The sequence below is a fragment of the Bos indicus x Bos taurus genome, chromosome 19, assembly GCF_003369695.1.
Source record: "Bos indicus x Bos taurus breed Angus x Brahman F1 hybrid chromosome 19, Bos_hybrid_MaternalHap_v2.0, whole genome shotgun sequence".
NCBI classification, from domain to species: domain Eukaryota; kingdom Metazoa; phylum Chordata; class Mammalia; order Artiodactyla; family Bovidae; genus Bos; species Bos indicus x Bos taurus.
In genome coordinates this window covers 51,289,712-51,316,392 of record NC_040094.1, presented here as the reverse complement: position 1 = coordinate 51,316,392, position 26,681 = coordinate 51,289,712, and the positions used below count along the sequence as shown (strand labels likewise).

General features: G+C 52.5%; 1 pseudogene; it reads right to left on the bottom strand.

The window, feature by feature from the left end:
- Window positions 1–582: 582 nt before the first annotated feature.
- LOC113877587 lies at window positions 583–25,741 on the bottom strand (annotated as a pseudogene).
- Window positions 25,742–26,681: the final 940 nt, after the last annotated feature.

Genomic DNA, 26,681 nt, shown 5'->3' with positions numbered 1-26,681 from the left:
TGCAGTCAGTTCTAGACCTGGACTCTGGGTGCCAGCGAAATGGTTCTGGGATCGTTACCCTCCTGTGAGGACAGTCGCCAGGCACCGTGCATTGATCCAACCTGAGATTCTTCGTGGTGAGTGAGGACTCCCAGATATCTGGCCTTCTGCATGTATTTGGACTCCTATTTTTTTTTTAGTATTTATTTTTTGGCTGTGTCGGGTCTCATGGGCTCTCTAGTTGTGGCATGTAGGCTTAGCTGCCCCACAGTGCTTTGGATCCTAATTCCCTCACCAGGGATCGAACCCGCGTCCCCTGCATTGCAAGGCAAATTGTTAACCACTCGACCATCAGGGAAGCCCTCGTTGGGCTTTTCCGCTTGTAAGACTCGCAGCGCTTCTTTCATATTTTTATTTTCTTCACTTAAGGATATATTTCTCAGCTCATTTGATGATTCGCTACTAGGTTTAGTGTAGTCATCTTGAGGATTAGCAATGTGGACGTTTTGCAGAGCACGGAAGGTAGCACTTCTAGGAAAACCTTCTTTTTATCACATTATATGTACCTTTTAGGAACATATTCAATGAACCACCAACCAGCTCTATCTTTAAAGGAACTTGTTTACAATGAAAAGAAAAGGCCACAGCGAGAAACAGGAAAAGGATGAAATAAGAGGGCTCACCAATAAAGGCAAACATGCAGTAGAAGTATGACACCATCCACGCACACAAACAAGAGGTCAAAACCAGGAATCAGCAGAGGAGGAGAGGACGCACGCAGGACATTCGAAATGCACTGGAAAGAAGAGATCAGCAACTTAAGACACTCATGCACGTATATGTAGACTGCTGTATCGAGATCTCATGGTCACCACAAACCGGAAGTCTATTATCATAGGTATACACACAAAAAAGAGAAAGCAATTCAAGTGCATCACGGAAGTCATCAAATCATAAGGGAACAAAAGAGGAAAGGAAGAAAAAAAGACGTCCCAGCCCACCTCCAAAAAAACAACAAAGAATACACTCAGTGGGGTTGCACAGCTTTGCTTGTAAAGACATTTGGCATATATGGTTTGGGATGTGGTTTGGAAACAGGAAGGGACTGCACGTGGGGCAGGTGGCAGAGAGGGGAGCCCCAGGGCTGGGGAAGACCAGGGAGGTTGGACAGAGATTCCACCAGCAGCCACCTGTCCGGCCTCCCATCCAGAAGGGCTGCTCTACCCTTTGGGGGTGGTGGAGGAGGCTTCATGCATCATCCCAGGCCACTGATATCCTCATTTTGGTTCCTCAAGTGCTTCCTGGAACGTCCCTCAAACTGGTTCTTATTCATGTTCTAAAGACAAGAGGGTGTCCATGATCAGCTGAGGACCCCAGACTGGGGCATCTCCCAGGTGACCCAAGCGTGGCACTCCTGCCCTGGGGAGGAGCCCAGGCCTGGGTGGGGTGGAGGAGGGGAGGGTCCCGTTAGGTCAAGTGCTATGGAACGTGAGAATTTTGCACTTTGGGCCCCAGAACCTGCTAAGGAGCCCTCCCTGGCATGTCCATCAGGAAGACGCCAGGAAGTGGCCAAGCTTCCTAGTCCTCAGCCTGCTCTTCCCCGCACGTCCCCTCTGCAGAGTCCAGTGTGCACGGTGCACTCAGCTCCCCACCCCAGGCTCAGAGCCTCTTACTTGGGGAAGTGGGGAGGGTGGGAGGGATGAGAGCCTCGCAAGACACCTTTGCCTACAAGTGCGTCCTTTAGGAACATCCCCCACCCACACATCTAGGTCTCCTGGAAGAAGCAGGAAGCCCCCATGCCATCCCCTAGGGGGTCCTAGGGATGGTGTGAACTCCGTGGCCTGTCTGCATTGGGGCATCTGCTTTCTGGGACTAGGACTGCATTTGCTGGCTGGGGTCCTCTGGGGCAGGTGTTCTGGCTCTCTGGGACCTCAAACGCTCCCCACTCTCTCACTAGTCTCGGTGGGTACGAGACCATGGGGCAGAGTGTGTATGCCGGGTCCGAGATGACCCTACCCCTCCCCAGCCCACAGACCAGGCTCAGCGGCCAATACCTTCTGGAGCTTGAAGTTCAGGGAGCCACACCTTCGGCACCATGCCAGTGTGCAGATCAGCAGGCTGAGGAGGACACCCAGGGCAAGGATGGGGAAGATTACCAGCATCTCGCTCAGTGTGCTCAGGATTAAGATCGGAATGGGGTATCTTCATCTGCCGACCTGCAAAAAATGGGAAGGGCCGGACCCTCCCTCCTTTGTTCACCTGTGCAGGAGCCCCCACCACCTTGGGGGCACCCTTGAGGGGGACATGGCCTGTGGTTGGGAAGCTCATGGGTGGGAGATGGCAGGGGCATGGGTGCATGGGATGGGCAGGGCTCCAGGCACAGAGGGTGAGGGTGTCTGCGGAGGGAAGACCCGAGGGGGCTTTCTGGGGGCTCCCCTCCTGTAGCCCAGGATGAAGATAGGAACACCTACCTGCAGAAGGTGTGAGGTGCAGGTAATGCGGCCCTGCCAAAGAGACACAGGGCATGTTGGCAGGGGCCTGCCCAGGGCTTACCCTGACACAGCCCGTCTGCCCCAGGTATCAGATGAGCCCTGGATACAGGAGATCATGAAGACCTCACTGGGTTCCCCGCCCAGGGCCCGCTAGGCTGAGGGGTGCCTTCTCAGCCCCTCCCACTGTTCCTGGTCCGGGGCAAAGCTGGAGCCCTGCTTCCTGTCCCCAGCGCTCAGGGTGACTCTGACTGCGTATGAACAGGTGAAGGGTTGGGGGGAGGGAGCAATGGTGACTTGGGGAGTTTGCAGCAAAGCAAGGGGTGGGGGTGGGGGGATAGGGGATAGGGAGGGAGGCGCCAGCTCCCTGAGCACAGGGGGACAGTGAGCAGGCACACGTGCCGGGGCTACCCTGAGAAGCTCAGAGAGGGCACAGCCGCGGTGTGAGTGGGGCAGGGTGGAAGTCTTCAGGCCTCATCTCCGTGGCTCCGGGGACCTCAGGTGGGCAGGAGTCACTCCTCCGTAGTTGCTCCGCACTCCTGCCCCTCAAAAAGAGAAGCTCTTGGGGTCAATACCCCCCACCCTGCCCTGCTCACCTAAGACGGTCAGTTTGGTGATTTCAGTATATAACTGGCGCCCATCAGACTCCACTTGTACTGCCCTGCTTGGGTGTCCTGGGCTTCTTCAGTTATTAGGTACGCCTCGCCATCCCAAATCCAGAGCTCCCATCCATCCTGGCAGAAGTTTCCTGGGGGCTTTACACTGCAGATGAGCTTCCAGGGTGCCGTGGGGTCTGCTCTCTGGGAGATGTTGATGTGGGAGAAGGCATTGGAGATGCTGCAGCTCATCGTGGCTGGCTTGCCCCTGAGCACAACAACTGCACCCTTGGTGCACTTGGGGTTGTCCGAGACTGTGTGGGGGAAAAGTCACATGAATCGGTCATGACTGGACCTCAGGACATCCAGTGACTGCCCTTCCTGGGGTCACTGGCACTACCTGGAGCCTGGGCCCCTCCTGGCCTGATCTAGGTCTCTCCTCTCACACCCATCTTGCCCCTGCTGCATTCCCCACCCCCTCCCCACCTCCTTCCCCCGCAGGCAGAGTTGGGACCATGCAACTTACTTCCACTCTGAGCACTCCTCAAGGTGGCCAACAACAAGAGGACCCAGAACATCCTGGGAGCGAGGAGAGTGGATGCTGAGGTCAGCATGGCCAGCAGGACGTGGATGAGTTTTAAGGGGTCCCTTGTCCTCCTTACTGGTTTTGGGGACACTCCCTGAAGGACGGAAAGCTGATGAGTCAGAGTTCCCTTAGGCTCCTTGGGAAGCCAGTGAGAGGGGCTGCACCCTGTCCAGGGTGGGCGAGGGTCCCCAAGCTCCTCCCTGACCCAACTGTGTCATGACCCTTCTCGACACCTTTATAATGTCTGCAGTGGGACCACTGTCAGACGGATGAGAAACACAGATGAGACAGGAAACAAGTCCCTGGGACACAAGTCCATTTATATTGCTGGGTTTATCTTGAATTTTATATAAAACATGCAAAACTCCCTGAGAATGTGTCCTGTAGAGACAGGTCATGACACACAGAATCTCGTGTGGCCACTTGAACCTGACACCAGCCTAGGACCACCTTGGATGCTCCCAGCCCCTCTTCCACTCTTGCATTCTGAGGATTGGCATTTGGGGACATTTGGTCCACTCTCCAGATTTGCTTTTATCAACAACAAGAGTCTTCCTGTGGAACTCGTGAGTTACAGTCTGGAAAGCTGAACTTTCACTTCCTCTGAAACAAATGCTCATCTCGGGCTTTGGTATCCAGTAAAACTGACATTTGGGCTTCACAGGTGGCACAGTGGTAAAGAATCTGCCTGCCGATGCAGGAGACACAAGAGATGAGGGTTCAATCCTGGGTCAGGGAGATCCTCTGGAGTAGGAAATGACACCAACTCCAGTAGCCTTTCCTGGCAAATTCCATGGACAGACTCAGACATGACTGAGTGACTAACACTTTCACTTTTCATAATGACATGTAGCTACCATTAGGTACTATACAGAGGATGAGATGGTTAGATAGTATCACCAACTCAATGGACATGAATTTGAGCAAACGCAGGAAATAGTGGAGGACAGAGGAGCCTGGCGGGTTACAATCCATGGAATTACAAAGAATGGGATGTGACTTAGCGACTGAACAACAAAAAGTAGCTTCACTGCCTGAAAATCCTCTGTGTTCCATCCATTCATCCATCCTTCCCCCAAGCTCCTGACAACAATTGATCTTTTTACTGTGTCCATAGTTTTGCCTTTTCCAGAATGCCATGGACTTGGTACCCTTTGGTTTTGAATTCAGTGTCTGATTTTTCTTTTCCACTTTGCTGGGTACTGGGCAGAAGGGCCAGGAGCAAAGGAAAGTGTGGATGTAATTGCTTCCAGGAGCGGAGGGCCATTGGTGACCAGCCCCAGTCCTGACTCCAGGAGACTCTGGGTCAAACAAGGAGAATGACATGGCGAGGGACAGTCTCAGCCCCCAGACCCCTGTGATGGTGCTGCTGTCTCTGGCTTCCCTTGATTTTCTAAACTTGCTTCTATTCCTAATTTACCGTCAGAAGGACAGTCTTCTTTTGTCACATAAGTACAACATTTGTAGTTGAGGAAGAAAGATGTTACCTGAGAGACACGAGTTCTGTGCACACACGTGTATGTGATTTTACATACGTGGAATCAGGTTAGACAGCCCACTACTGTCTCTCTCTTCTCTCCCTCTGTACTGTATGTACAAGGGTGAATGTTGTTGCTCTTTAGTCGCTGAGCCATTTCTGACTCTTTGCAACCCCATGTACTGGAGCCCACCAGGCTCTGCTGTCCATGGGATTTCCCTTGCAAGAATATTGGAGTGGGTTGCCATTTCCTTCTCAGGGATCTTCCTTTCTCAGGGATCAAACTCACCTCTCCTGCATTGGCAGGCACTTTCTTTACCACTGATCCATCAGGGAAGGATGAAAGGTGGCCCCAAAACACATGTCCACCCACGATCTGTGAAGGTGACCTTACTTGAAAACACAGCCTTTGCAGCCATAAATAAAGAGAAGGTTGTATTAGGGCAGGGTGGGCCCCAAGGTAATGTGTCTGGCTTTCTTGTAAGAAGAGAGAAATCTGTCAGAAACAGACAAGGGAGAGGCCTGGAGCTGATAGAGGCACAGACTGGAGGGATGTGGCCACAAGCCAAGGGATTTCAGAGCTGCCAGAAGCTGGAAGAGACAAGGAAGGATATTTCCCTGCAGCCGTGCTGACACCTTAATTTTGGACTTCCGGCTCCAAACTGGAGGAGGGCAAACTTTGCTTCTTTTGATCCCTTGTTTGTGGTTCTTGGTCACGGCTGCCCCAGGACACTCATACTGGCCCCTCCCTCTTTCCCCAGACCCCAGCTTTCCCCTCACTGGAATAATCAGGCACAAACCCCAGACACTGGAGGGAGTGTTCTGGGGTCACGTTCTGTCCACTTCTCTGTGTCTGGTTCTCACTTTGTAGTGTGCTGCTGATGAGATCTGCCTCCCCAGATCCTGAAAGCTTGACTTCAGTGGCTGCAAAGATTCCCTTTGTCTTAGCTTGTGAGCTGCCCTGTCCCCCTGGCTTCTAGCTCCGCCTCTTCCTGGTGACACCTGGTGCTGTGGAGGGCTGACCAGCTCACCCTGTTTCTGGCCCTTCAGATTTCCACATTGTCACTGCCTTTGCAAACCCTTTGCTCCTCTTCCTGGGAGTTTCTGTCTTCTCCTTACAGCTTCATAAGACTTTCACCCCTTAAAGAAACAAACTGCCTTCCAGGGTAAGTACGTTTCCATCGTCATTTCTCCCCAGATTGTCTTTGGAATAAGGACTCCACGTGTTTATGTCGTCCTGTCTGTCTTTTCCTTCAAAGCTTCAGGGTTTTGTTTTAAAGTAGTTTTTGTTTGTTTGTGTAGAGTATCCTTTTTAAAAGGTTTCCCAATTGGTGGAATATCCATCACGGTCAAATTTTGTCTATTTTTATGCTCAAATCTTGAATATTCCTCAAGGTGTGTTTGCAAGTGGCATGTCACAGGTCTAATGTTGCTCCTTTCAGGAGGACAAGTGGTGCCTGAGGCACTGAAGAGTGAAGCACCCTGTCGCCCTGGCCAAGGCACCCCCACCACGTGGGGCCATTCAGGCCCTGCCAGCCGCAGGGTACAGGCCACTATGCTGTCCATCATGCGTTTTCACCCCAAGAAGGCAGGTTCTCTCTATGGCTATTTATCTTTCCTTGGACATTCGTTTTTTGCAAGAACGTTAACATGGTTTTAATCAATTTTTTTTTAACAGAGACTTGGTGATTAAGTGAAGAGAGGCAGCTTGCCCTGATCCTGCCCTAACCTGCTCAGCATAATGCAAGAGAGGCTGAGATTTCACAGGTGGACACAACCCAGTATACTGCTGCCTTTCAGCAATTGCCAGGATGGGGCACAGAGAGCTCATCACTATTACTTGCTGCTGAGAACCTCATGTGATGGAATGTTCTAGAAAGATTTATTGCAACTTCCTGTGCTGGGGCTTTTCCTGGCACCTTAGATAAGATCTGCTCAACTCTTTTCCTGAGTATTTTTTATAAAATAACTTCTCTTAAATTGGAAGGTTCTCATACACAGAATGGTGCCCAGCGACCCATCGGGCCCGAAGGCATCCTTGCTGGTGTTCGACAGTGACTCCTGGCCTCCTAGCCAGAGCCTTCGGGGCTGCCTGAAGGGAGACCCTCGCCCAGGGATGTCCTCCCCTGAGGCTGCCTGAGCAGGCAGGAGATTGATCTTGTGTGCTCATCTCTGGCCACTGACCCGTCCTGGAGGAAGCCTTGGGCAGGACCCCCAGCGTTTCCAGTCTCCTCAAGGTCTCCGATCGAACCCCAGCCACTCTGCTGCTTCCACTGACCTTGGAACAGGCTTTGCCCCCCTGCTCCCCATCAAACATGGGCCTGGGTGTCCTATCGATGGGGAGGCAAGCCAAGTCTCCCCAGGGCGAAGAATACATTCCCAGGGAGGCCTGCCCACTGGCCCCAAGGCTGGAGCAGACAGGTGTCCTCAGGGTCACATGGAGGGCTAACCCCCCAGGGACCCAAAGGAAGAATGCCACCTAAGCCTGTGCTCTGAGAGCAGTGATCCCTCACGTGTGAGAGGGGGAGCCTCCTGCTGGTGACCTGGCATCATCACCGAATGCCCAGTGCGACCAGGAGACTTAGTGGGAAGGGCAGCTGTGGTCTCTCTGGGAGGGAGACAGCCAGGGGTCTACAGTATCCAGAGGGAAACTCACTCCTCAAAACCTTTCCTCATCACGTTTTCCTGACCATTGTCCAGCTTTCATCCTTCCCATAAATTTAGGAGTCGTGTTTCAAGTTCCTAGTACACTTTCTGGGATGCTGAGTGAAAAGTGAAAGTGAAAATCACTCAGTCCTGTTTGACTGTTTGTGACCCCATGGACTGTAGTCTGCCAAGGTCCTATGTCCATGGGATTTTCCAGGCAAGAATACTGGAGTAGGTTGCCCTTCCCTTCTCCAAGGGATTTTCCCGACCCAGAGATCGAACCTGAGTCTCCCACCTTGGAGGCAGATTCTCTGAGCCACCAGGACGTTGATTGAAAGTAAATGAATGAGTGGGTTCATTCACAATCCTGAACCACGCAGGGTCTCACTCCATGTGGAGCCAGGAGAAGCTAGCCTGGCAAAGCCACCCCCTCTTCAGAAGCTTCCAGGATCCTACTCCCACTCCCTGGGAGAACACCCTGTCCCTGCACACAGCACACACAGACACACACACAGACACACACACAGAGACACACACACACACAGACACACACACACAGATACACACACACACACAGACACACAGAGAGACACACACACACACAGATACACACACACACAGACACACACAGACATACACACAGACACACATACATACACAGACACACACACACACAGATACACACACACAGAAACACACAGACATACACACAGACACACACACACACAGACACATACACACACAGACACACACATACTCAGAAACACACAGACACACACACATACAGACACACACACACACAGACGCACACATACTCAGAAACACACAGACACACACACACACACAGACACACACACACACACACAGTGCTGGGGGGAGGGCCCCTAGGGCCCCCACATGCTCTGCCTACAATAGGTGCTCAGTCCCTGCAGACCTGCTCAGAATTCCCTGCAGGGCCGATGCCACACGAAGGGTGCGGTCAGTCCCCTCCAGTGAGCTCTGGGCAGGGGCCCGGCAGAGCTGAATGAGTCGAAGGTGAACCTTGGTCTGCACCTGGACCAGGTGACATGGAGAGGGGGTGACCTCAGCAAAACGGTGTTTTTGTAACACACGCTGACCTGTCCGACTGGACTCTGGGAGGGAGCGTGTGTTGACAAGTAAAAGGAAAGCAAAAGGGACGAAGCAGGCTGAAGTCCAGAGGTCGGGTGAGAGGGCAGATGGTGTCTTCCAGCAGCGAGCGCATGGCCCCCTGGGAAAGGTGTGTGGGGTCCTTTGAGCCTACGTCAGGCTCACCAAACCACCCTCTGCTCTCAATATCTCATATTTTGTCTACCTGCCAGGAAAACACCCCAGAGAGCCTGTCTCACCAGCCTCCCCACCCTAACCTCTGTACTTTTCACAACACTACATATCCCTATGTCCTAAAAATTAGTTCTTCCCTGGTAGCTCAGCTGGTAAAGAATTCAACTGCAATGCAGGAGACCCTGGTTCAATTCCTGGGTTGGGAAGATCCCCTGGAGAAGGGATAGGCTACCCACTCCAGTATTCGTGGGCTCCTCTGGTGGCTCAGATGGTAAAGAATCTGCCTGCAATGCGGGAGACGTGGGTTTGACCCCTGGGTCGGGTTGATCCCTTGGAGGAGGGCATGGCAACTCACTTCAGCATTCTTGCCTAGAGAATCCCATAGATGCAAGAGCCCGGTGGTCTACAGTCCATGGGGTCACAAAGAGTCAGACACAACGGAGCGACTAACACTTTCACTTTTCACATACCCTTATGTCCTAAAAATTATTTTACACTGACTCATTTTTTAAACATTAGTATCTGTTTTAGCTTCACCTTAAATACCCATTTGTAGTCACTAGATGTGCTATTTATAGGTATGTTCTCACAGATAATGAAAGGACCAGAAGACTACGAAAGCAGGAAGTGTCACAGACTTTCTACCACCACTTGGAGTCCTCCTGAGGGAGTATGGCCTGTGCAACAGGTGAGCCCTGGCCATCTTCTGTCATGTTGTCCAAGGTTGCTGAAGGTGTGGGCTCCCAGACGGGCACTGGCTGGGACTCCCTGCCACTCTTCCCGCTGCCCCCAAACCTCCAGTCTTCCCTGAGCCTTCCCCAGGCCATGGTGGGGGTCTGCCCTCACACACACGAGCCTCTTAGTCCAACATCATGAACTCCCTGAGGTTGTCATCACCAGGAAAGGCTTTGGGGGTTCCAGAATCTGGACAAGGATGCCAGGGTCCCTTCCCACCAGGCTCTGCCCCCAAATTCCAACCACCGTGGGCCTGGCTCTTCATCATCAGATGATAAAGCCTAGGCGCTGGGAAGAACTCCAGGTTGGGGCAGATCCTTGTAACCATAGACAGTCTCAACTAAACCAAATCTGTACATGGGAGACACAGACTTTTCCACCTTATAGAGTGCAGAAGGGGTGTCTGCAAAGAGCTAGACTGGGGATGGAGGAGCTGGACTGGGATGGAGGGGCTGGATTGGGATGGAGAAGCTAGACTGAGGGTGGAGGAGCTGGTCTTGGATGGAGGAGCTGGACTGGGAAGGAGAAGCTGGACTGAGGGTGGAGCAGCTGGTCTGGGATGGAGGAGCTGGACTGAGGGTGGAAGAACTGGTCTGGGATGGAGGAGCTGGACTGGGAAGGAGGAGCTGGACTGAGGGTGGAGCAGCTGGTCTGGGATGGAGAAGTTGGACTGGGGATGGAGGAGCTGGACTGGGGGTGGGAGGAGCTGGACTGGGGATGGGAGGAGCTCCCCGTGTCCTCAGGCACCTTTGCCGCCCTTTTCAGTCTGGGGTTCCACTGCTGTCTTATTTTTAAATATAGGTATATTTTATGCAATATTTGCCACATATTTATATTTCAAAGTGATTCGTTATCTGAAATTCAGATGGGTTTTTAAGTCTGGCATTTCCACTCCTCTGTTTGAGTCCCTCCTCTTGTCTCTGATGCTGCAAAGGACAGGAAAATGGGAGAGAGAGAGGCCAGGCACAACAGGGGAAGAGCGGGGTGAGAAGGCAGAGGGTGGGGGGTGCTACAGGAAGACTGCATGATGGGGCAAGAGCTGGAGGGGCCCTGAGGTTTCTGGAGTTGGGAAAAGTGAGGCAACAATTCACCATTCTCTCAGATCACTGTCACAGCTGCTGGTATCTCCATGTATTAAGCTGGGGCACACAGCTGGGATTTGTGCTGTCACTGGGGACATGATCACATTTGGGAGTCAGTGGAACACCTTGGAAAGTGCATGCCGTTGCCAGCACTTTGTCCTGCCACAGGACCTTGGGGAAACTGAGGCAGCAGGTATGTGGCTCAAGGCTTATCAGCTGACCAGGGGCCAGGGGTTCTCCATCAGCAGGGATCTCCATTCCTGCAGCACCTAGGAGAAGCTGGACCAGGTTTCCCACACAAAGGCTCAGTGGTAACGTGTATGTACCTGGATATTTACATGGGAGGGTAAGCACCATGCTCTCCAGGTAGGCCTTTCACCAACAGTGTGGAGGGAGGCAACCAACCACCTTCAGGAGACACTGAAATGGAGCCCCAACCCTGGCTCAGAGGGAAGGGATGCCCCAGTCCAGGGAGCTTTTGCTGTGTCCTGTCTCTGCTGCTATGGCCAGAAGGAAGGGTTCCTGGTGCTGCTGCTGCTAAGTCGCTTCAGTCGTGTCTGACTCTGTGCGACCCCATAGACGGCAGCCCACCAGGCTCCCCCATCACTGGGATTCTTCAGGCAAGAACACTGGAGTGTGTTGCCATTTCCTTCTCCAATGCATGAAAGTGAAAAGTGAAAGTGAAGTCGCTCAGTCATCTCCGACTCTGTGCGGCCCCATGAACTGCAGCCCACCAGCCTCCTCCATCCCTGGGATTTTCCAGGCAAGATTACTGGACTGGGTTGCCATTGCCTTCTCTGGAGGGATCCCTACTGGGCAGTAATAAGTTCCTGCAAGCCTGGGGGCTGAGTCTGTAAATCATTGCGGCTCTCTCGGGCCATCAATACCTGCCAGCCCATCAGCTGGTCCACTTCTCACTCTCTTTCACAAGGCACTTCCTCTGAGAATCCTCCCCTCCTTGCACCTGCTGGTTGTACCCTCCAGGGGCGGGTGGGGTCCTGTACCTCCCCACCACCTTCACTATTTAGTCCCAGGGGATGAGGGCCTCCCAGGGGCTCTGGCTCCCCAGGCACTGGGAGTGGAAATTGGCTTTCAAATTGCAGATCATTGACCAGTAGTGGGTGGTGAATTGAATTTAGAGACTGCTGCTGCAGCTTAACCAAAAATGAATGGAGAGCATAGAAAGAGGCCATGGAGTGCCCCTCTCCAGGTTTTGCTCTGTTTTAATGAGTGTTTGTGAGTGAATGGGCTGAGTGTGCTTGTGTGCCCGTTGTGAGTGCACACAAGTGCATATGTGCATGAAAGTGAGTGTGTGTGCACAAGTATAAGACCGCAGTGTTGGCCTGGACGTGAAAGTGTTTAACCCCAGATGTGGTCCGGGACAGCAGGGGTTTTTTGCGTATGGGTGGACATCCGGGAGCTCGAGATGCCAACTCTCTGCCCCTCCAGATAAGGGCAGAGTCAAGCCTGGAGCTGCCCCCGCAGAAACGCAGTTCCCCACTAGGTCGAGAAGCCTTTGTCTTTTTCCCTCCTTCAGCGGAGAGGCAGAGCGCAGAGCCTGGGAGCTCAGCGCTCCATCTCCATCAACCCAGCCCCTATTTGAGTGCGATCCTACACCAGGAGCCCCGGCCACCACCCCTCCATCTCTCACCTGCGACCTGGTAACCGGCTCCTCCACGCCTGCAGCTGCAGCCTGTCTGTGCACAGGTCGGAGCTCCTGTATTAAACCCGAATGATGATTCCAGGGCGGAGCCAGGAAAGGAGGAGGTGGGAAGGATTCAGAATCCATGCACCTCAGGTCTGACACCCAGGTCCTGTATTCAAAAAGGAAACCTCAAGTTATGGGAAGTCACTCAAGTTTCCCATAAAAGCAGAGACATTACTTTGCCAAGAAAGGTCCGACTAGTCAACACTATGGTTTTTCCAGTGGTCATGTATGGATGTGAGAGTTGGACTATAAAGAAAGCTGAGCGCAGAAGAATTGATGCTTTTGAACTGTAGTGTTGGAGAAGACTCTTGAGAGTCCCTTGGACTGCAAGGAGATCCAACCAGTCCATCCTAAAGGAGATCAGTCCTGGGTGTTCATTGGAGGAACTGATGTTGAAGCTGAAACTCCAATACTTTGGCCATCTGATGTGGAGAGCTGACTCATTTGGAAAGATCCTGATGCTGGGAAAGATTGAGGGCAGGAGAAGAAGGGGATGAAAGAGGATGAGATGCTTGGATGGCATCACCGACACAGTGGACATGGGTTTGGGTGGACTCCAGGACTTGGTGATGGACAGGGAGGCCTGGCATACTGCAGTTCATGGGATCACAAAGAGTCGGACACGACTGAGCAACTGAACTGAACTGAACTGAACTCGAGTTTCAGGAACTGCCCTGAATTCAGGGCAAAAGATGATTTTCTTGAAAGTGAATCCCTTATTATATTTTTATTAGACACAGGGCATTAGATGATCATTGTAAAGAAAACAGTAGGTGGCAGTTTTTCAGGAGAGCCAGTTCCTGGAGTTCTGCACTTTCAAGCTTATCGCATTGCTCAGGATTGGACAATCGGATTGAATTGTGGGATCTCAATTCTTCAACTAACGATTGGACCCAGACCACGGCAGTGAAAGTGCAAAATCCAAACCATTAGAAACCAGGGAATGTCCATGTTTAGAAATTTTAAGTTTTAAAATGTAAGACTAAAATTCTTGACCCATTAATATTTCTCTTTCTGATGGAGTCACCCGGAAGCATGATGTTTGCTTTCTGAAATGGCTGCATTCCTCCAACATCTGGTTATTTTGTCCCCAGCTGCCCCAGCCCTCAGTGCTCTTGGGAATTATTTGTCTTTACACTTCATTTTTTGAAAGAATCACATTTTCAGTATTCATCCTTCCTCAACCAACACCCAGATATGTCTTTCCATTTAACAGAACGTTCTTTTATTTTCTTCGAAATAGTATAACATTTTACTTATGGAAGTGCTTATAACTGGGGTGCTTGTTGCTGCTTCAGGGATCATGAGGTAGGTCTGGCTCTGGCCCCGCCCCCGATGTGCATTGAGTAACTCGGTCTTGAGGGCCTAACTCCTGCAGTGGCCCCTCAGAGTCAGGGAGGAGGTGGGCTCCACCAGTCTGGCTGAGCCACGTGGTCCCCACAGCTCCCTCCAGGGTCCCTGATGCCTCCAAGCTGCCTAGACCCTGGCGCGCAGGCCACCGCCGACTGGACGCTCTCCTCTCCCCTCTGGGGACGAGCCCTGTCAGTGTAACTTAGGTCACCTTGCTGATGGGGCAACAGGAACAGAGATTCAGTGGCCACAGTAGCCAGGCGGAGGCAGCTCTGCCTGGAAGGGGAAGGGCTCACTAGGTGATTTAAACATTAGAGCACTGCTTCCCCCTCATCCTGACAACCTGTTCATTGCCCAGCATTTACAAAAGCTGTTGTTGTTGGGTTGCTAAGTTGTGTCTGACTCTGTGACCCCCATCGGCAGCAGCATGCCAGGCTCCCCGTCCTTCACTGTCTCCCAGAGTTTGCTCAGATTTGTGTCCATCAACAAACATTTGTGGAGGGCTGAGTGGGAACCAGTGCCAGGGGGGTGAGGCTTATGCCCCAATCCCGGGAAGTCCCTGGACCAGCAGGCCCGGGAGGGACATGCAGTTACAAAAACATACATAAAAGTTAGAGCCCTTCAAAGAGGCTTCCCTTCATCCCACTGAGCCTGAGAGTGGCCCAAACGTCCTGGCTTCCAGCTCTCTCTTGCCCCAGTCACCCCACGTGACCTCCAGAGAAGATGCTGGAGTAACTCACACACAGAATCTGCTCTCTCCTTTCGCCCCAATCCTGGGAAATCCCTGGACCAGGAGGCCCGAGAGGGACATGTAGTTACAAAAACATACATAAAAGTTAGAGCCCTTCAAAGAGGTGTCCCTTCATCCCACTGAGCATGAGACTGGCCCACACGTCCCGGCCTATGACTCTCTCTTGCCCCAGTCACCCCATGTGACCCCCAGAGAAGTGGTGGAGGAACCTTCACACACAGAGTCTGCTCTCTAGTTTCAACTTTCTGCCTCCATTCCCAGAATTACCGGAGAATCAGGATGCTTCTCTGGGAAGACTCTAAATCCAGACCAAAGAGAGGGCAGGCCAGGGCCCAGGATGCGGCTCCTTCTGATCCCGGGAGATGCCCTCCCTGCGCGGAAGTTTCCAAGAGGCATTTCAGAAAGAACACTGCAGACAGAGGGAGACTCCTCAGCTGTTCCTGGGGAGGCAGGAGCTGGGAAAGACCTTCTTCAGGGGCTGCTTGAAATGGTCGTCGAGGGGGAGGGTCCCTGGGGTCTGTCGTGTGGCAGAGAGGGGCCCTGGTCCTGGAAGTGCCGCTGAGCCTGGAGGAGCCAGTGCTCCTGGGACCACCTGAGGGTCTGCGGGGAAGCAGAGGATCTGGTTGGGGTGCTCCTGTGACCGCAGCTGCATCAGTTACACGTTCCATAACTGCTCCTGTGTGTGGACGTGTCTGGTGTGGACTGAGGGGCTGTGGTGAAGCCTGAGCACGTCTGACAGTACTGTCAGGGCATCAGCAGAACCAGGCAGCCTAAAACCCCCAACTGTGCAGACAGCATCGTCCCAATTTCCCTTTGAATGCGTACCCGCGCACATGCTAACTCGTTTCAATGGCGTCTGACTCTTTGGGACCCACTGGCGTGCAGCCTGCAAGGCTCCTCTGTCCATGGGATTTTCCAGGCAAGAATTCTGAAGTGGGTTGCCCTGCGATCCTCCAGGAGATCTTCCCGATCTGGGGATCGAGCCTGCATGTGCTTATAGCTCCTGAATTGGCAGGCAGGTTCTAGTGCCACCTGGGAAGCCCCTTCCTTTTGAATCCATAGAAACATACACTTCCAGAAAAGCTAGACGAACATAAAATGTCTTCAGGAGGTAAGTCTGAGTCTCAGAACTACAGTTTTTAATCTTCTTCAACTTTTTTGCCTCCAGAATTTCTACAACGATCCTGTGCTCAAGTAATCAGGGAATACTGTGTTCTTTAAGAATAAACAGCAGTTTTTATTAGGTTAGAGAGAGCAGGGTTGATGAGAGGAGAAGGGACAGTAGAATGACCCCTCCTTGGCTATCTTAGGCTTCCCCAAGGTCCCGGGGCAGTGGGTGGAAGGGCTGGGGCCAGGCTGAAATGCCCACGGGCTCTAAGTGCAAAACCCTGGGTCCTTTGAAGGCCATCATCTCCCCCTTCTGACCCATCCCTGGCCTTTCCCAGGGGAGGTGTTCTGGGACCCTGGCACCACCATGCTACCTTTCCTGGGTGTAAGGTCACCCCAAGACCACCTGGAGAAGAGAGGGGGCTCCCAGGGGCTCCTGGATGGTCACCAAGGCTGAGGGGCCATCCCTGAGTTACTCAGCTGAGGGCTGCAGCCTGCTGGGCTTGACCCTGCACACGAAAGAGGAGCACAGAGTGTCTTGCTCACTGTCCAGTTCTGCAAAGGTTGATACACTGCAGCCGCGGACTCACAGTGCACTTCTGTGCTCAGACAGGAATTAGAGACGTTAACGGACTCTGTGTATCTGGACAAGCAACCCCTTAGATGGTTAGATGCGTGTCTCAGGAAGAATTTCACTGACCCCACCTGCTTGCATTTTTCCAGACAAAGAAAAGCACCGTCACCCTTAACTTGTGATATATCTGTTCTCTGTGGCAAGCAGTAGAGTCACCTTCACCCAGATGTATCCTTCATCATCTGTGCATCATGCCAAGTCATTTCAGTCGTGTCCGACTCCGCGACCCTATGGCCTGTAGTCATGGGATTCTCCAGGCAAGAATACTGGGGTGGGTTGCCATGCCCTCCTCCAGGGCATCTTCCTAACCCAGAGATCGAACCCAGGTCTCTTACGGTTCCTGCACTGGTAGGCGGGTTCTTTACCACTAGAGCACCAGGAAAGCCCACCTGTACTCCTGGCCAGAAGCCCCACAAACTGGCCTCCCCCATCTCTTGGGACAGATTCTCTCACTCCATCATAGCTCTTTCACTGTGTGGTTTTCTTTTAGTCAACTGCATCCCCCCAGGACACTCCCCCAATGCCACCCTGTTCAGAGGCTCACTCAGCCTTGAGTAGGGGTCAGAAGGTTCAAGGGTCTTCCCACCCTCCTGGCCTGAGAAGATTGGCCCTCAGCGCCAGGACACTCCAGGAGCACAGATGCCCCTCCTGTCCTCCCCCTCCTCACCCCAAGCCTGGGGCAGTGCTTTCTTCCTCTGCATCCTCATTTGAACTCTGACCTCCCCTCCTGGCAGAGCGTCCTGACCCAGGGCTAGAATATACAGGCCAGAGGCCACCAGGTCTGAGAGTGACTGAGGGTCAAAGTTTAAAATTGGGTGTTTTCCCACAAGGGGCCCGAGGAGGACTGTGAGCAGGTAGGGCAGGTGCCCAGGGGACAGGTCCAGAGCCTGGGCCTCAGCTGGTCAGCACACACCTGAGGGTTCAGGTCCCCACCTTCCGGAATGTGCCAGAGTCAGCCTGAGGGGGAGGTCCACAGGCTGAGAACAGAGCCCAGCCAGCTACTCAGGCTTCATGGGAACCCCAGGGGACTGTCGACACTGAGGCTGGGCCCCCTGGGGTGGGGGTGAGGGAGGGAGAGAGCGTGCAGTTCCCTTCTTTGAGGGGTCGGTAAACAAGGGTGTTTTGTTCTGACGAGGTCCCTGCTCTTCCAGCGGGGTTAAGGCCAGCCATTCCAAACACAGTGGGGTCTCCGTGAAGGCTGCTCAGCAGCCATGGGTGTCCCTGGGGCAGAGGAACATATGTTTACAGAGCCAGCCCCCCAGCCCCTCCCCACTTTGGAGGTAGCTGCTGCTGTTTTATTTGCTGAGTTGAGTCCAACTGTTTTACGATGTCATGGACGGTAGACCATCAGGCTCCTCCATCCCTGAGATTTCCCAGGCAGAATCCTGGAGTATGTTGCCATTCCCTTCTCCAGGGGTCTTCTCCACCCAGGGACCAAACTTGCCTCTCTTGCTGGGTAGACAGATTCTTTATCTCTGAGTCACCTGGGAAGCTTTTGGAGGCAAACTGCTAAATAAAGGAGGGGAGTAAGGTTTTTGGAGAGCACTGAGTCCCACCTGCTTCATAAAATATGCACACTAGTCACAAAACCCGGTTTGTTGCCATTTGGCACAAAATCTCGGGACTTGACTGGTGGCATGAGAATGGAGGCCCCACACTCCTTCACTCCATCGTTTTCGCGCATGGAGTATCGGCCACCCTGCTGCCATTTTGCTGTTGGATTTTCACTGGCTCAGCTGATAAAGGGTTCAAAAAAGCATTCAGAGGCTAAAAGAATGTGGAGATTGTTTGCTACTAAAGGAGTAGATGGGATTCCCTGATGGCTCAGATGGTAAAGAATGTGCCTGCAATGTAGGAGACTCAGTTTCCCTCCCTGGGTCAGGAAGAATCCCTGGAAGAGGGAATGGCAACCCACTCCAGTATTCTTGCCTGGAGAACTCCGTGGGCAGTAAAGCCTGGCAGGCTACAGTCCATGGGGTCACTAAGAGTTGTACATGACTGAGCGACTCACACACACAGAGGAACACGTGGACCTGGAACCAATGACATGGCCTTGGGCCTGGAATACTCATCCCTCCTGCACGTCTCTGGCTTGCACTCTGCTGGGGGGAGGGGAGGTGGGTGGGGAAGGCACTTGTCGGGAGCGGGAGGTCATCCTGTCTCAGAAGCCAGACTAGGGACTAGACAAGGGCCTTGACAGAATGGCCAGCCTGCGGAGCAGCACAGCCTCCTGCCTCTGTGTGCCCGTGAGGGCTATCCTGCCAGAAAGCTGAGACGACTGGGAGGCAGGTGAGGAGACCTGTCAGGGTGGGGTGCTGGTGAGTTCCTCCCTCACTGTTTACAACTGGTCCATGTTTCCTTGTAGAGCCGAGCCTCAGCAGCATCTGCACAGAAGAGCTGAATCAGCCGGACAGCCTCTCCCTGCTTCCCCCAGGCTCACCATGCTGCCCTGAACTGTGCCCACTGTTCTGGGAAACAGTTCTCGTCTGACAGGCTGTCTGTGTCCTCATGCCTAAAATCAGAAGAAGCTGGAAATGTGGGCACCTGCTCGAGGATGCAGGTGCTGGGTGTTCAGGCTGTGAGCCCAGACAGGGACCAGGCTCACTGGAGGAGGCCCCTACCACCCAGGCAGGCCTTCTCAGGATCAGATCAGTCACTCAGTCGTGTCTGACTCTTTGTGACCCCATGGACTGCAGTGTGCCAGGCTTCCCTGTCCATCACCAAATCCCAGAGCTTGCTCAAACTCATTTCCATGGAGTCGGTGATGCCATCCAACCATCTCATCCTCTGCTGTCTCTTTCTCCTCCTGACTTCAATCTTTCCCAGAAAAGAACTGACTCTTAGCATCAAGGGGCAAAAGTGTTGGAGCTTCAGTTTCAGCATCAGTCCTTCCAATGAATATTCAGGACTGATTTCCTTTAGGATGGACTGGTTGGATGTCCTTGCAGTTCAAGGGACTCTCAAGAGTCTTCTCCAACATCACAGTTCAAAAGCATCAATTCTTTGGTGCTCAGCTTTCTTTATGATCCAACTCTCACATCCATACATGACTGCTAGAAAAACCATAGCTTTGACTAGATGGACCTTTGTTGGCAAAGTAATGTCTCTGCTTTTTCATATGCTGTCTAGGTTGGTCATAGGTTTTCTTTCAAGGAGCAAATGTCTTTTAATTTCACAGCTGCAGTCACCATCTACAGTGATTGTAAAGCCCAAGAAATAAAGTCTGTCACTGTTTCCATTGTTTCCCCATCGATTTGCCATGAGTGATGGGACCAGTGACTGCAGCCTGGAAATTAAAAGATGTTTACTCCTTGGAAGAAAAGTTATGACTAAGCTAGACAGCATATGAAAAAGCAGAGACACTACTTTGCCAACAAAGTCAAGGTTATGGTTTTTCCAGTAGTCATGTATAGATGGGAGGGTTGGATCATAAAGAAAGCGGAGCGCCAAGGAATTAATGCTTTTGAACTCTGGTGTTGAAGAAGACTCTTGAGAGTCCCTTGGATTGCAAGGAGATCCAACTAGACCATACTAAAGGAAATCAGTCCTGAATATTCATTGGAAGGACTAATGTTGAAGCTGAAAGTCCAATACTTTGGCCACCTGATGTGAAGAGCTGACTCATTTGAAAGACCCTGAACCTGGGAAAAATTGAAGACGGGAGGAGAAGGGGATGACAGAGGATGAGATGGTTGGATGGCATCACCGACTCAAATGACATGAGTTTGAGTTAACTCTGGGAGTTGGTGAATGACAGGAAGTCCTGGAATGCTGCTGTCCATGGGGTCGCAAAGAGCCAGACACGACTGAGCAACTGAACTGAACTGGACTGATGGGACCAGATGCCATGACCTTAGTCTTTTGAATAGCGTGTTTAAGCCAGCTTTTTCACTCTCTTCTTTCATTTTCATCAAGAGGCTCTTTAGTTCCCATTCACTTTCTGCCATAAGGGTGGTGTCATCTGCATAGCTGAGATTATTGATGTTAATCCTGCTGCTGCTGCTAAGTCACTTCAGTCATGTCTGACTCTGTGTGACCCCATAGACGGCAGCCCACCAGTCTCCCCCGCCCCTGGGATTCTCCAGGCAAGAACACAGGAGTGGGTTGCCATTTCCTTCTCCAATGCATGAAAGTGAAAAGTGAAAGTGAAGTCGCTCAGTTGTGTTCGACTCTTAGCGACCCCATGGACTGCAGCCTACCAGGCTCTTCCATCCATGGGATTTTCCAGGCAAGAGTACTAGAGTGGGGTGCCACTGCCTTCTCTGATGTTAATCCTAGCAATGTTGATTCTGGCTTGTGCTTCAACCAGCCCAGGATTTTGCACAATGTACTCTGAATATAAGTTAAATATGCAGGATGACAATATACAGCCTTGACGTACTCCTTTCCCAATAAGGAACCAGTCCATTGTTTCATGTCTGGCTCTAACTGGACAGGCCTCGGGGGCAGCTGCTGTCGGGTGGAGGGGGCGTGGAATATGATTCTTAACTGGGCCCCAAGTTGGCAGGTCTGAGTCAGCATGCCTGGGGGGCCTGGTCTGAGGGTCTGCTCATGGTGAGGGAGACTCGTGTGTGGGTGATCCCCCGTGCACATATGCACCTGACCTGGTCTCCCTTGGCTGCCCATGCCCTCTGTTGGAAGAGTGGCCTCCTGGTGACGGTCTGCAGTGGGGGATCTGTGGATACAGGGGACTCCACCCATACCCTGGGAGCCTGTTCAGGGGGCCGGTGCCACATGGTCATTCAGGGGTCCAGGCAGCCAGAGGCCCCTCCAGCTGGTGACACTGTCGTCGTCAGCATCGCACTTGGGCCTGCCCTGGCTGCGTGTGTCGCTGTCATGTTGCAGGGCAGGTCACGGAGGATAGGGAGCGCCCGGGTCACTTTTGCCCCCTGTCTCTTCCAACCCAGATCTACACCGTTTTCTCAAAACAGACTTCGACACACTTGCATGTATCATTTTCTTTTTTGTCTTATGTTCAATCTTTACTTAGACAGCATTGAGACTCTGCAGAGCAACTTGACCTTGGAGTTCAGTGTGGCTGGAGCCCCTCATGCCACAGGAGGTTGCCCCAAAGCACCCAGTGCTGTCCTGCTGGGCTCACCTGCCCCATGACGGTGGCCACTGCCCTCGGGCTCGACTAGACCCACAGCCGGGCGCTCTCACAAACACGGGCTCACGTATGCTCACATGGTGCATGCCATGGAGCCACGGGGCTGGGAGCGATCTCTGCTGCTGGAGTCAGACAATGAATAAAGCTCCAAGACAGGTTTGGGGTTAAAATTGTCAAAATTTTAGAATTAAGCACTGCTGCAGAAGAGAGGGCAGCCCACCGCTCATAAACACACAGGAAACCACATCAGATCTCAGGACAGTGCTGGTGTGATCAACCTGTCTCCTGCCTGTGCATCCCTGGAGCACCTGGTCACATGTGGCTTTGTTCCGCAGGTCTGGACAGCTGCCATGCTGTGTGCTGCTCACCAGCAGCTGCTGCTCCTGGACTGCACTGGGGGAGGTGTCCAGGAGCCATGCCACATGCTGGCCCACTCCTCACAAACCTGGTGGCCGCAGATTTGTTTCAGGTGGGTCCAACCCCACTCCACAGGCAGGCATGGTGGCCAGCCCTCCCAGGGGCAAAACCTTCCCCTGTGGCTGGAGCCAAGAGGAGAGGGGCCTCAGCTTCAAGGGCTGATCAGTGGCCAGAGCTCTCTCTATCACCCTGCAGGACACACAGTCAGGGCAGATCACAGCACAGAACTGGGGAATCAAGGCCTGAGACGCCCAGAGGACTCACGTTTTTTTTGCATTAGAGCTAAAGCCTTCTGACTTTCTGATTCGTGTTTCCTTTGAGGGGCTTCAGGTTAACCTGTCTTCATGGTGGAAAAGTGGGATTTGGGTTTCTATTTCAGTTCTGAGTCCCAGTGGTTGGAGGGATGGAAGATACTGGAGCCTCAGGACACACAAAAGGAAACCAGAGCTGGAGGAACGGGCCCCCACCTGTTGGCCAGGGAAAAGGGGTCGTCAGGGCTGAGGTCTCTCCGTGAGGTCTCCTGCAATTCCTCGTGCTGGCTGCTGCCACCGTCCTGCCCTGGCCATCACCCCACAACCTTTCTTCATCTCGCTCTCCTTCTCCAACTCACCCACCTGACATCTGATGCACTTTCCCTGCCAGGTTTTATTTTGGGACACTCCTTTGACCAGTTTCCTTAGGGGAGCCTGGAAAGCACACCTGTCCCCCGGGGCGAGGGCATGATGAACCTGTAAGTCGCTGAGCCACCCTACAGAGGGCGCCAACGGCACAGGTGTGGAAGGGTTTCCAGAGACAGGGAGGCCTTAGGATGAGGTTCTAAAAAAATGCACCGTGATCCACCATACATTGGGATCAGGATACATTGGAAAGTCAAGATCACAGGGAAGAAATGTGGAGCTTGGCAATCTATTGCGAAAGCAGCAAGTTCCTCCTCCTCCTTCAAACGCAAGTGACCAGAATCAGGGCAGCAACCAGCCCGGCCCCTTTGTTTCATTTCCACCCTGTCTCTCCCGTTTCCTCCAGCAGTGGCTTGGAAGCCAAGCCTGGGGGGTGTGGGGGCAGCAATGGCTTTAATTAGTGAGTGATTCTATTACCTCCTGCACCGCATTCCTGGCCCTCTCGGTGTTGGTTTCCTAACACCTGGGCAATGTGCTTCCTTGTCTCATTGCCCGCAGCTTAGATTGGAGACCACGTACATGGTTTAATAGCTTCTTTCTTAGCGCTTTTCCTAATTATAAGACTGTTGCAAAAGGGGAAACATCTTCTAAGACCCACAAATCCTGTTTTCCCCAAGCCATTGATATATATAACTTTTAAACTTCGATTCCTGAGAGAATGGCATTTAAATTGACAGAGAATTCCTGCGTCGTCTGGGTCTGAGTGTGTGAGTACATTTTAGCCCAAATGTCCTGAGAGTCCAACATCCACAGTCTTGCTTTCCAAAAAGAGGCAGAATGTGCAGCTTTAAGCAAGGGCCGTGCGTGGGGTGGCTGGCACAAGTCATGTTTCCTCCTCCCCAGGCAGGCCCATCCCTCCACAGGGAAGCGTGTCACTCTGCCCCATTACTCGATCTGTTCGAAAGGCTTGGGTGTAAAGAGATTGTGTTTTAGGGTGTGACCTCCACCCACCAGGCCAGTTACCCAGCCCTCTCCCGAGTCATCACTACGGTGCCCTCCTTTCTACTGTGGCAAAGACGAGCCGGGGTACTGAAGACTGTGCTTCTAGAAGCTGGAGTGTTCCGAGGACTTGCTCCTACAATTTCTCTTTCTGCAGAATCAGGAAAGAATGAAAAGGAATTGCCACCTAATCCCAAGAAGCAAAGTCCACCATAAGAGCGCACACCAGCCACTGCCTCTGCTGAGGGGTTTGAGAAAGCACCTTTAAGAATCTCCAGCATCAGGATTATGGCACATACACCTTCTTAGCCCCTTCATGGATCCCAGCCCTGTCATGGTGAAGGGGCTTGTGTAACTCAGTGAAGCTGTGAGTCATGCCACCTGGGGCCACCCAAGAGAGAGAGGACATAGTGAAGGGTTCTGACAAAATTGGTCCACTGGAGGAGGAAGTGGAAACTCCTCCCAGTATTCTTGCCATGAGAACCCCATGAACAGTATGCAAAGGCAAAAAGTATGATACCCGATGAGCGCCCCACCGCACCCCAGGCCCAGATCAGGTGTCCAATATGATACTGGGCAAGAGCAGGACGAGCAGAGGACAATTACTAATAGCTCCAGAAAGAATGAAGAGACTGAGCCAAAGCAGAAACGATGCTCAGTCGTGGAGGTATCTGGTGGTGACTGGAAAGTTAGGGCAGAGAGTGTCTTTTTCAGGGCAAGATGCCCAGGGTGTGAACCAGTCAACACCAGACCCTGAACAGGCTGCAGAGGTTTCTCCACATGAGAGTGACCTTTGGCTGAGGATTCAGGGCCTTGGATTCTGACACGGCACCTTCTGTTTCTCCAGTTCTCAGGGGGCCTGACCCAGGCTGGAGTCCAGCTGAGAGGCCACACCCAGCTGTGGGGTCCCTGAGCCCCACCAGTCTGGCATGAACTCGGCTGTTTTGAAGTTTCTTGGCACTGGCCTAGCAGTGTCTCAGGGTTGGATGCCCTGTGGTAAGCACACACATGTCATATGTGGCCTAGCAAAGGATGAACCCCAGACAAGCATGACTGTTCCTGGAGTCTTAGTACAAAGATGAGCTCCAGGACCCAATTTGGAAACCATCCCCTGCCGCAGTATCACTTTTTCCAGCATCATAGGGAGTGTTCATGGGCACCTATGCTGCCAGGACAGTCTGTTGAGATTGCAGAGAATCTCAATTGTCACAGAAAGAGGTAAAACAGTCCTCAAGGATGGTGCCGCATCACATCTGGCTGGGTGACCTCGGAGCCATCCCCTCCCCTCACCATTTTGCTGAAAGTTTTACTTTTGTTTATGGTTCGAAGGATTCATTAACAAAAGAAACCACTTCTCACACAATAAACAATTTCAATATTTACTAGAAGAGTATTTGGCTTAATTTCAATACACAGCCCTTAAAAGAAGAGAAATAGAAACAATAGAGAAAAGTAACAGCACATACATCACCACACGGGGCCGACCAACATCCAGACTTAAACAGAGCTGGAAGGTCCCTTGGTAACAGCATATGGAGTCCCGGTTGGGAAAAGGTCCGCATCTCGCAGGTGAGACTTCAAATTGCAGTTTTGGAGGCTCCCGCTTGGAATCCCAGGGTGCAGCTGACACCATCATCCGTGGGTGTGCAACAATGCAGCTCTGGTTTTCCTTCACCTTTTACATTGTTGTTTGTTTCACCTTGTGAGTCAGGAGATTTCCCAGACCCCAGGGAGTTGGCCAGAACTCCAGGGGCTCAAGAAAATCCAAGCCCCGTTCCCTTTCTTATCCAAAGTGCCACTTGACTTGCTGGTAACAATTTGTGTGTTTGCCAGCAGGCACATACTCCAGGCAAGATCAGAAGTCAGTCAGAGGCCTTGTCTCCAGCCGCTGAAACCTGAACAAGCCTTCCTCCGTTGTTATTTGCCTAACACCACCCCCCGCCCCTTTGCTGTCGAACCCAGCACAGAGACATAGCACCCACACACCTGCACCCCACTCACAGGCTTCTGCATGGCCTGGGGTTTCCATCTGCAGGGGAAGGCTGGATGGGTCGCCCCTTTGCCCTTCTTGATGCTTCTCTGTGTCTCTGCTTCACCCAGACTGTGGACATAGGCTACAGACTGGCTGAGAATGTTACAGTTGTGTGTTTTCTTATTTCCACAGAACTTCATGTTCATTTTAGAAGCCTTGGAAAACACAGATAAGCAGAAAATCCTTCCCAAAAGTGGCCTTGGCCAACATCTGGTTCTCAGTCCTCTAAGTTTATGGTTCCTGCCTTTGGGGTCCAGCCCTCTGCATCTCAAGGTCCTGTGGTTATTAATCAGGTCTTCTATTGACTTGCAGTCACTAGACCTGGCCGAGGCACGAGGGATCCAGGAACCATGGTACCTGCTCCAAGGGCCCTGGGAACACACCTAACACCGGGGGCACATGCATGCACACTTAGACACTGCACACCCGCACTCACAGACATGACACACCTGCACACTCACAGCAGCTCTGTGGGGCTGCTGATGCAGCAGAGCTGGCCTGGGGATGGCTTCCACATGTTCCCAACCCACCAGACAGGGCTCTGCCGGGAGAGAACAATGGACGCTGAGGACGCAGCATCCTGATTCCACAGATCAGAAAACAGAGGCCTGACTGATCAGAGTCAGGAATTCTCAGACGTTTTCAAAGACAGGCTCTTAGTTTTGGTTCTGATGAGAGCGAGGCCGGCATTGGGCTGGGGCTCCTTTCTGGAGCCTGCGGTTTGGGGTGGGGACACACCAGTCCATGTAGCCTGAAGTCACCACCAGGGGATGCCATTGGCAAACAGTAAGTCAGCACCAGAGTCCCAGGCCTGGGAGCGGATGCTGCTGCCCCAGGGCTGCTCCTCCGTGTCGTTAGGATCCCCAGGAACTTGAGGGGCCTGCCACAGGCCAGTGGGGCCGGCCAAGTGTTCCTGGAAGCCCTCAGTTTCCATAATCCTCCCACCACCCAAAGATTTATGGGTTTGATTCAGTTTTGTGTTTACATGCTGGTTTTGTCTAGTCGTGGGTCTTTAAACAAAAGTGCAACGCACAGCAGGAACAGGGGCACCTGTGAAGAGGGTC